General features: G+C 32.4%; 1 pseudogene; it reads left to right on the top strand.

The window, feature by feature from the left end:
• Window positions 1-2,922: 2,922 nt before the first annotated feature.
• Window positions 2,923-5,429, top strand: LOC126691549 (putative disease resistance protein RGA3; annotated as a pseudogene).
• Window positions 5,430-10,879: the final 5,450 nt, after the last annotated feature.

The raw sequence follows: 10,879 nt of genomic DNA, 5'->3' as shown, positions 1-10,879 counted from the left end.
CATTGAGTTATGACTTATGGAAACTAAAAACACATTTTAGGTGTTTTTAGTTTCTATAACTTATAACTCAAAAATCAGACAATTGAGTGATGGAAACAGAGTTATGATGGTGCCAAACGGACTTCTAGCTATGGATCTCACCATTTTTGAGTTATGAGTTATGGAAACAGAGATATGAGTTATGGAAATTAATGAACCAAGTACCCCCTAAATAAGCTATTCCCAAACAGACCTTATAAAGTAAACTCTACGTATTAAATTGAATTTTTTTTTTTTTTTTTGGGAATTGAAGCTAGGTTCTCCTATAATATAAAATTTACTTGGATTTTTGGAAGTTGGGGGACAATGTTGTCCCAATCAATAGTGGAGCGATGAAATTGAAATTTGACTAAAATTGAAGTTTGGATTTTGTCAAATTGACAAACAATGACTCTAATCTAATGGCCTCCATTCATGTCGAGCAATACATGAAATTAATTCATAATTAAATGAGATGACGATAATTCTAGAAACCAATCTTGAATCATCCAAATAAGTATTTACTTTAATCAGAGAATCGCATGCAATCAGTACTACTCACAAAAATGGACAAATATCATCAAGTGCATGTCGAACTTGTGAGAGAGAGAAATATCTTTGCAATCGAACTTGTGGCAGCGCTTAACAAGGCGGACACTGTCCTTGGCGAACTCTCTGAGACGGTCAAGGCGGTTTAGGCAAAAATGTGAGATTCCAATTATACCCATAAAAATACAAAAATCCAAGGGCTATTAGCAAACCAAACACCTAAGCATGACCATTTAGTCATAAGTTGACTTATAGTGGTATTGTTTTCCTTGGTTTGGACCTAGTACACTATCATCATTATTGTTTCAATTTGAAATAAAGGACCTTCATATGCGACAAATAGAGATAGTAACTCCTTTGTGTTAATTAAGATAAATGCATTACAGGGGAAAAAAAGGCTTTCTAATGTTCTGAATGATTTAGAAAACAACAAAAGGAAAAATTAAAAGGGTATAGTTTATTCTTGTCAAATGTCTAGAAAAATTTGTCTATATATATGACATGTATATTTTACCTAGAATAATTATACATGTCCACAATTTACCATAAAATTGACACATTCTCATAATTCTATTCTATAGCCAATTTGACAAGCAAAGTATACTGGCTACGCTAAGGTCCAACTCATGTGCCCTGGAAAACTATTCAAATTTAAAGTTTAATAAACAAATAGTGCTTTTTCTTCTCTTAAAGTCAGTTCTAGATTCAACATGTTATACATTTTTTCTTGCATTGATGTATTCTATGCAACATTTCTTGAATAAAAAAAAATGAATAAACTTACAGGCAGATAATCTGAGGCACCAGACGATCCACAGGCTGCATCAAATCCTCACAACCTGTCAAGCTGCAAGGTGCTTTCTGGCAATTGCAGAGTACTTCCATCATCTCCAAGCTCTGAGCTCTCTCTGGCTAGCACTTCCTCAACAGGAATGAGAAAGAAAACCCTATACCCACATCACATCTTTAATCACTTTCCCTAAATATAAATGCTAATGTCTTTTTGATATCCCTTTTATCATTTCTATAGAGATGTATAGAACAATAGATAGACAAGTTTAAATCTTAATTAAGCAGTAGAATTATCTCTCTGACTCTATCTATCTCTTTTTCTCTCTTATTTTCTTTCTTGGATAAAGAATTTTTAGAAAAGAATTGATTTCAATGAGCAGCCAAATTTGACTTAGAAATAGAGGAGAGGAAGAAGTAGAAGGTTTGATTTGGTGTTTGGTTATTATGATTTTACTAGTTTTTGTAAGAGTATGAATTTACTCTTCCCCAATTTATGTATTGTCTATAGGGTTCCTTGTAAGTTTTCTCTTATTTACTTCTTCTAAATCAAATAACATTTTTTTGCTTACCTTCATGTCATCTCAACCACCCCAGAACAAGGTTGTGTTGTTTGCTCATTTATCCCTACCATAAATTATTGTCTTTCACTCTTTCAACAATTCTTAATTTTTTTTAAAGTATTAACAAAAGAACATTACAGCCACAAAAAACAAAAAAGCTTCTCATCCTTTTTAAAAAGCCATCAAATGAAGCTAAATAAATTTTAAATTTTAAAAAAAGAAAAAGAAAAAGAAAGATCATTTTCCTCTGAACTTACTAATCATTTGTTTCAAATCAAGCATGTTAGAATTGCGTGGTTAAATGATTATAGGAGTGTTAGAATTGTATGATTAAATGACTAAAGTTACCATTGTTTGTGTAAGTAGACACCTGCAATCATTGATTTAATTTGTTAGAAGTGAACGATATGAATTGTTCTCTGATGTAATACATTGAACTGCTAGTTAGGAATCCGATTCTAATCCCAATTCCAAGCCAATTGTAATCCATAGTACTAGTATGGATACAGATATTCAATTTAAGAGAGAATATCGTTAGCCAACATCCCTTATCAACTCAAAGAATGTCCCCTGCACCAGCCAACATTGGAAAGAAAGGCATCATTCTTTGCATAGTATGTCACAGATTCTATCTAGCCCCCTCTATTTTCTTTCAAACAAATAATGAGATTCCACCAAATCTATTCTCAACTAGAGTATGTTTCGAATAGTTAATTTACTTAAAGGAAAATGATTCCGCCCCAACAAATTAAAAGATATATACTTTGTCTCAATGCTTAAGTCATTCTTATTCCATGCTTTGCCTACGGCCTAAAAAGAATTGTGTGCCAAGTCAAGTCATGATCCATGGTGCAGTAAATCCACCTACGTACAATTTTGCTTCACTTATTTGCAATTATATCTGCCCTCTTGGAATTGCTCTATAATAAAAACAGCTGCTAATACTTAAAGGCATTGATTCACTTAACCATCAAATTCCTTTCCATCCCACCACCACAAGAACATGGCTCAAAATGCCTATTGCATTGCAGGGAAGATTGTGGAGCTGCTTGGATCCCTTATTTACGAGGAGCTCAGCTCAGCATGGGGCGTACAAAGCGATCTGAAAAGGCTTCAGTGCACTGTGTTAGCCATGAAGGCCATACTCTTAGATGCTGAGGAGAAGCAAGAAAGTGACCATAGGCTGAACCATTGGCTAGGACAGCTCAAAGATGTCCTTAACGATGTAGAGAATGTCCTAGATGAATTTCAATATCAAATTCTGCACAAGGAAGTAATGAAGAGATGCAGGAGCACTCGCAAAAAGGTGGGTTATTTCTTTTCTGGTTCTAATCCACTTGTATTCCATTTTGAAATGTCACGTAAAATCAAGGGTATTAGGGAGAGGGTAGACGATATTTCAGATATTAAGGCTGAATTCAATCTTGCTGCACGACTTGAAGATAGGAAGACAACAATGTACCGGAGGGACATGACCCACTCCTTTATTCCTTCTCAGAATGTCATCGGTAGGGATGATGACAAAAAAAAGATAATAAATCTTTTAATGCAGCATGATGTTGATGGAAATGTCAATGTAATTCCCATAGTTGGGATTGGAGGTTTGGGGAAGACCACAATAGCCAAGTTGGTGTATAATGATGAACAGGTGGTTAGACATTTTCAATTGAAAATGTGGGTGTGTGTGTGTTAGAGGATTTTGATGTTAAAAGATTGATAACAGAAATCCTCAAATCAGCAGTTGGTATTGATGAGAATTTGAGCATAGATCAGTTGCAAATGCGTTTAAGAGAACATATAAAAGATAAGAAATTTCTTCTTGTCTTAGATGATGTTTTGAATGAGGATCATATAAAATGGATTGAATTGAAAATTTTGTTACTTGGCGGTTGCAACGGAAGTAAAATCATAGTGACAGCACGGAATAGCTCTGTTGCTACTATTATGAGCACTGTAGAGTCTTACAATTTAGATGGTCTATCCCAAAAGGATTGTTTGTCTTTGTTTGTGAAATTGGCATTTAAGGAAGGGGAAGAAGAACAATATCCAAACCTCTTAGAAATTGGAAAAGAAATCGTCAAAAAATGTACAGGGGTTCCATTGGCAGTGAATACTTTAGCCTGCCTACTCAATTCAAAAGTTGATGAACATGAGTGGATATCTATTAGAGATAATGAGATATGGAATTTAAATCAAAAGGAGAGTGGCATCTTACCTGCATTGAAGCTCAGTTACAATCAATTGTCATTTCACTTAAAGCCATGTTTTGCACATTGTTCTATTTTCCCAAAGGATTTTGTATTTGATAATCTTCTCTTGATTCAATTTTGGATGGCACATGGAATTCTTCAATCACCTAAGGATGATAATCTAGAGTTGGAAGATGTTGGCAACTTGTATATCAAGGAGTTGCTGTTGAGATTTTTCTTTCAAGATGTTGAACAAGAAAATATCTTGTATTTTACCTTTAAAATGCATGATCTTATCCATGATCTAGCACTCTCAATTGCCAAAAGAGAGTGTTCAGTAGTGACCAAGAAGTCTGCCCTTGCTGTAGAAGTTTGTCACCTATCATTTTTAGACAATGGGCAAGAAGTTACAACACAATTAGAGAAGTTAAGCAAAGTTCAGACTATTATTTTCCAAACAGACCAATCCATGTCCTTACTTGAAACATGCTTCTCAATTTTTAAGTACTTGCAAGTGCTTGATTTGAAAAATTCATCCTTTGAGGTGCTGCCAAGTTCTATCGGAAGTTTGAAACATTTGAGATATCTCGACCTATCATTTAATCACATAATCAAGCAACTTCCAGATTCCATTTGCAAGCTGCACAGTTTGCAAACTTTACTGCTTGAAAATTGCCACAATCTTGAATGGTTGCCAAAAGGTATAGGGGACATAATTAGGCTCAGGCTTTTTATTGTTACAACAAAGCATACCTGCTTGTCGGAGAACGCAGTAGGTTGCTTGAGTTCTCTTCGATCTTTGTGGATATGGAGACGTGTGAATCTAAAATGTGTTTTTGAAGGGATGGAGGAAGGGCGCCTCACCAATCTTCGAACATTGGTGGTTGGAAATTGTCCAAGTTTGACCACTTTGACACTGAGTATGGAACACCTAACTGCCCTAGAGACCCTGATAATTCGGGATTGTAAAGAGCTTAGTTTGATGGAGGTAGCGAGAGAAGAAGACAATCAAGATCTCAAGTTGAGCCTCCAAAATTTAATGTTTTTCTGTTTACCAAAGTTGGAGGTTTTTCCCCAATGGCTCCAAGGATTTGCAAACACTTTACAGCTGCTATGGATTGGAGGATGTGAAAATTTAACGACTTTGCCGGATTGGCTACCACGTCTGAAATCACTTCAGACACTTTGGATTGACAATTGTCCTAAGTTGTCATCTCTCCTGGAGGGGATGGAGGCACTAAAAGAATTGTTAATTTATGGTCGTCTTGATTTGAGTAGAAAATGTAGAGGAGATCGCTCATTTACCACAGATTGTTCTTGATGAGGGTAGCATAAATTTACCAAGAGAAGATGATGAGATAAGGGCAGATTTGTCTTCTTATTAGTATTTTTGTCCTATTATTATAGATGGTCTTTAAAACTCTCTTCTTTTTTCTTTTTTTTTTTTGCTATGAACCCAAACCCCCTATTTCATTTATATATAAATAAAATAAATATATATAAAAAAAAAAAATCCGCTAATGCCCTCTTTGTCCAAATTAGATTCAAATTAAATTAAAACCAAAGATATTTTTTTGGATGAAATTGAATTTCCAAAACTAAACCGGTTTTCTAAATATTTATATTCCCCACACTGATTCCAAAGAAGAGAGAGAGAGAGAAGAAGAAACATTTAAACCTATTTAATTCATGGAGGAATTGAATCTTGTTTCTAGTACATTGTGTTTCGAAGTTTGGGCAGCAAGATATTGACACATAAAATCTTAAATGAACATATTAAATTTTTATTTATTTATTTTTCTTTTGTATAATCATTTTTCATAGTATTATCCTCACTGCTAGTTTCCAATATATTATATAACTACAAATTTCATTCCAGGACTTCAACACAAGTCACAACCAATAGAATCTAGATGTTGCTCAATTCAAAGTCACAAGTTCCTTCCATAATTCGTAAGCATTTCTTCATTACAATTTGGATTACAAGATGTAAATAAATAAATACTTCCTTTATTTAATTTGCTTTCAAGTGATGTAAATAAATATATAAATATGTTATTTTACATTTTGTATTTTATGTAAAAATAAACATTTATGTCATTGTAATTCAAAGTAAGATGTGTAAATAAATAAATGTGTTATGTGTATAGTACCCTAACTACATTCTAGTGTATAAAGTTGAGAGATCCATGGATTAATATGTTCAAGCATTTGTTCTTTAAGATTATACTCATGTTTTTCCTTAGAATCATATCGAATCTCTTCTAGTCTCCTACTGTTCAAGTGCTTCCAATGAAGGGGAGTCCCTTGAGTATTTAAAACTGCCAGCAAGTATTGTGCAATTCGCTCCTCACCTACCACTAATCTTTTACAAAACCTTCACGTGCATTTAAGAATTTGGTAAGCTGAATCCAATTTCTTTATTGCAACCAAATCAGCTCAGTTTGAGTAGTCTATGACTTCTCTTAATCGTGATTGTAGACTCACTCATTATTGAATGTTTACAACACTGATCTTTCAAGCAAGATTAGCACATCTAAAACTAAAAAAGCATGCAAGTAGTTGTGTGTATATTTTTGTGCACATTCACATGTGTACTGTAAGAAATCTAACAAGAAACTAAAGAGAAATTATTTGCAAGAGCATGATACCTGCAAGAGCCAGCTTCAGTTCTGTCTCTATGTCAGGGATACTTGGAACCAATACACCCAGAGTTTCTAGGACATAAATGCTAGGCTGATGCGCAATCTGCAGCTTAACAATTCAACATCAGCATTTAAACATACATAGATGTTGAACCAGAAGAATTCAACAGCAAATCAACAACAGAGGGAGAAAGGAAACAGTAGATAGAATAAAAAATAAGATTTGAAAAAGAAAAGGAAAGAGGCAAATGATTGATGATTTAGCCTGACCTTAAAAACATGTCTTCAAATAAAGTTTATGCAACTTATTTAGTGTCAGTTTGGGAATAACTTATTAATTTTTTGCTGAAATTTTTTTGTTAAAACCATGCTAAACATACTTGTACTTTGAAAAAGTAAGAAAAAGTGAGGCTTTAAAAAAGTATATATATATTTTTTTTGATAGGTAAGAAAATATATATTAATAAAAAAGTATATATAAAAGCTAAAAAGCAAAAAACTAGCTTATAAGCTAGTCCCAAAGTAGCTTGTTACAAACTTTTTTTTTTTTTTTTAATATAAGTAATGCAATTTTGTTGATATCAAAAAAATAGTGTGGCCCAACTATACAAATGAATCTATCAAATCAAAAACAGAACATAATGGCTGACTATGCAAAGTTGACATCCAGTCCAACAAGGTTCTAAAGATAAATAATTTGAGATCAGGCATAGCTCACCACATCAAACAATGCGGGGGGAACCATCCACAAATTCCTATTCCGATGACAACAAAAACGACCAGACCAGCAAGCTAACAACTCAACAACATTCTTCAACATCACCCAACAAACTCCAAATAAACCAAACACCATAGACCACAATTTGGCAATGACATTCAAACATAATCTAGCATAACATAGTAACAGCTTACCAGGAAAGCAAGACGATGCAATTTGATGGATTGAATTAATTAAAACCGACTTGGCAATGTTAGGAACGCCAATCATGAAAATAAGTAGAGTATGTTCCCTCGAAATCACTTCCTTCAGCTTGAGCTCCACAAGCTCAAGAAGCTTTTGGTACATGAACCATGATAAAACACCATCATCACAACACACAATCTAAAATATCAGAGAGAGAGAGAGAGAGGACAAGTTACTATCTAAGAAGCATGGACAAAGACACAGACATTGAAACAGATAATACAGGACAGGACAGGACATGAAAACACCATAATCCTTGAAAAATTAGGACAGGATTGATAAAACAAAGAATTAATTAAATGAATAATATATCTTCATATCTATAGACATATTTTATGTTTAGTTTAAGTTTTAAAAATAAATAATTACTGTCAAAATTTTTAAAAACATGTCTAAAATCAAATGAATCCTTTTTTTAATAAAATAAAAATGCTGAAGTTCAATTTTAGTCTCTTAACATTTACTTCAATTGTCAAATTAGTCCTTAAGATTTATTCTTAGTGAATTTAGTAGTTCATTTTGTGAAAATGAGTTAATAATTCGGTCCAAATCTTTTAGCAAATTAAACAGTTTAAACAGTTTAAAATGAGCTAGTCAATATGTTTAATTCTGTTAAAAAAATATATAATCATCAAACAATAAGATCAATGAAATGACAACGTTATTAGTAAAATTTGTAATTTAAAATGAATGTTTAAATTGCATCATTGGCTAACAGACTTTGATGAAATGATCAATTGAATTTCAACCACCCAAAAAAAAAAAAAAACCCCTAACACAAAACAAAGAGGACACGCGCAGAGTGTCCGACTCGGACAAGAACCCGAGGTGACTGTGGTTGTTAGCACACTATATTGACTAATAACAAACCTTGTGAACAGAGGTTTTGCTGTGGGCATTAATGGCGATTAAATCTTGATGATGTTTGTTAGGGTTGCCCAAGTCTTTCTTTTTTGGCGGAGAACAAGGGAATGCGGACTTCAACCACAACACCGGCGTGTCTCTGATGGCGCCCACCACCACCACCGGCTTTGAAACCCAATTTCAATTTCAATCCCATAATCTATCACGCAAACAATAACATGTTGTATGGTTTTGCCGTATTGGAATGAAGAATCAAGAATGTCTCTTTTTTTAAACTCTTCTAACTTATTGAATTTTGGTGGTGGCTACTTCCTTGGTAGTGGAGATGCCGGTAGATAAAGTACTGCAAAAAAAATAAAATTGAAAATGGGCTGTCCATGGATTCGATATTGGGTTGGGCTGGAATTAAAATATAAAATAAAAACTCAGCCCAAATGCTTCACCTTGATAACTCTAAAATTAACTCAATTCAACCAAATTTAATGACGCAAAATACACCAACAAATTTTAGTGTTGACTCATGAGTCATGACTTTTACTTGTATTGAATTCAAATTTACTGCTATATTTTTAACTTTTGAATCGTTAAACAAATCAAGGTAAAAATTTGTTAGCTAGTCACCATAATATACACTAATAAAAAAATTAACATTGGTTCAAAGCTACGACTAGTCGTTTAGAGGAGAGTTAGGGTTGGAGGTGGTGGCTGGTGGCTGGTGGAGGAGAAAGGAATGTGGACTTTGAAAACAATTTGAGAGGGTCTCTAATGGAGTGTGTCATGTGCCTTGGCATTGAAAGCCATTTTCCCCAATTTCAATTTCAATCTCTCTCTCTCTCTCTTAAACCCATCTTCTATCACACATATAACAGTTGAGTTGAGAAGTTGCGTGTTTGTACAATTTAAGAGGTGCTACATCGACAATATTTTTACAATATTTTCACAACAAAATCATAGGTGGTTATTTGTTATTGGTTTTAATTTTAACTCAATTTTACAAAAAATAATTGAAAATGAGCTGAATGGAATCGATAGGGCTGGGCTAGCATTAAAATATAAAATAAAAACCCAGCCCAATCAACTTAAGCCTTGAATAATCTAAATTAAAAAAAAAAAAAAAAATTAACTTATATGCCATCATCACTTAAATCTTATTTGTGCACTTATATAAATCTCACTTTATACTTTGTCAATAAAGAAAAGGAGGTCATAGTGTATGCTATATAAAGATACTATTTGTTTTACTAATTTATCCATCCAATTTTGCCTCTTAAGACTACTACTTCTTCTCTTAAAAGTGTTAAAAAAAAAGTCTTGTGCCTTTTTCTCTTTGTATTTCATAGAAAAGTCTTTATCTTGTGGATCATTTTGCTGCATATTAATTAATTAGCAAAATTAAGTCTAATAGTTCAAGTTCATCAAAACTAAATAGTAAAATATCTAGACATATCAAACCAACAAATATATATAAAGTCAAAATATTTTTTTTTAAAAAATTGCATATATTTTTTCAACTTATTAATAGCATAGATTGAGTTAAATTTTTTGTATAAAAATTTTCGCTACTCTGAATCTAATCCAACACTTTTTTTTGTTTTGTTTTGTTTTTTTATTTTATTTATTTATTTATTTATTTATTACAATTTAACCTATTAACCCAAGAAGAAAAAAAAAAAAAAAAAAAAAAAAAAAAAAAAAAAAAACCCTCAATTTGGAATGACATATTAAGTTGGATTGGGTTAAATTTGTTAGATTGGTGAGTTGAATGTATGCCTCTATGTTAATCATTTTCATTTTTAACGTAACTATTAAGAATGTAATTGACTTGTTTTTAAGAATTTAGAGATAATGCTGATGGTTAATAGTCAATGGACCAAATTAGTAAATTGATTCTTAATCCATAATTTATATAATACTAATTAATACTAGTTACGGAGAAAATAATTTTTTTTATAAATAATTAGTAACTTACTCTTTAAAACATATATAATAATACATTTATGAAACAGGTAGTAAGGCCACAATTATTTTATAAATAAATTTACCTAAGAAATTTTAAAAAAATTCAAAATTATATAAAGGAGTATAAAGATTAGTATTTCAAACTGTGACAACGATTGAAATATCCACTTTTAATCTTGGCAATCCTTAGCAAAATATGAATACTTTATATTCATAACTTTGAATCACCCATAATTATTTTAATAGGTTTGGCAAAATTTGTACTGTAAATATTAGGACTGTGAAGATGGACCCTACCAAAATGAAGAGAGCATATGGTCTCAAAAAAATATATAGAGA

This window comes from Quercus robur, chromosome 7, assembly GCF_932294415.1.
Source record: "Quercus robur chromosome 7, dhQueRobu3.1, whole genome shotgun sequence".
Lineage (NCBI taxonomy): Eukaryota > Viridiplantae > Streptophyta > Magnoliopsida > Fagales > Fagaceae > Quercus > Quercus robur.
Note: the sequence above shows the minus strand (reverse complement) of the source record. Positions and strands in the feature narration are given on the sequence as shown.